Below are 231 nucleotides of genomic sequence, written 5' to 3' on the forward strand. Positions count from 1 at the left end.
GGTGGAGCCAATACCCCCGGGCCTTTCGAACAGCTTGTACACTTGTCTCGCGTAGATTAGATTTTGTCGGCATCCGGATAGGTTTGTTGTTAGGACGGCGAACCTGCGATATCCTGTCCGCTGTGGCTGTGTGTGTGTGTGGGGGGGAGGGGGGGTCCTGCGAGTCCTACGAGGCTGCAGGAGGCGCCGAGTAGCCTCGACACTGGCGACTGCTTGTGGGGGGGAAGGATG

The sequence above is a fragment of the Penaeus monodon genome, chromosome 22, assembly GCF_015228065.2.
Source record: "Penaeus monodon isolate SGIC_2016 chromosome 22, NSTDA_Pmon_1, whole genome shotgun sequence".
Taxonomy (NCBI): domain Eukaryota; kingdom Metazoa; phylum Arthropoda; class Malacostraca; order Decapoda; family Penaeidae; genus Penaeus; species Penaeus monodon.